This window comes from Vipera ursinii (assembly GCF_947247035.1).
Source record: "Vipera ursinii genome assembly, chromosome: 11".
NCBI classification, from domain to species: Eukaryota; Metazoa; Chordata; class Lepidosauria; order Squamata; family Viperidae; genus Vipera; species Vipera ursinii.
This window is the reverse complement of record NC_139524.1, coordinates 8,316,339-8,316,891: the sequence shown is the minus strand read 5'-3', so window position 1 is coordinate 8,316,891 and position 553 is coordinate 8,316,339.

The following is a 553-nucleotide window of genomic DNA, read 5'->3' as shown; positions in this document are numbered from 1 at the left end:
GTACAAGTGGGCTTTGGGTTCCAGTTGCTTGCTTGCCTGCGTACGTATGCAGGTGTCCCTATTTACAGGTAGTCCTCGACTTACACCACAATTCAACCCAAAATTTATGTCACTAAGTGTGACATTTGTTAACTGAGTTGTGCCCCATTTTATGACCTTTTTTGCCCCAGTTGTTAAGTTAGTAACATGGTTGTTCGGTGAAACTGGCTTCCTCGTTGACTTTGCTAATCAGAAAGTCACAAAAGGGGATCATATGACTTCAGAACAGTGCAAAAATGTGAGCCAGTTGCCAAACGTCTGGAGTTTGGTTATGGGGCTGCAGGATGCTGCAGTGGTTGTAAGTGTGAAAAATGATTTTAAGTCACTTTTCCAGTGCCATTGTAATTTTGAACAGTCTTTAAATAAACTGTTGTAAGTCGAGGGTTATCTATTACCTGAATAATAATAATAATAATAATAATAATAATAATAATAATAATAATAATAATAATAATAATAATAATAATAATATAGAATAATATAATAATAGAAATAGAATGACTGTGGCAAAGGC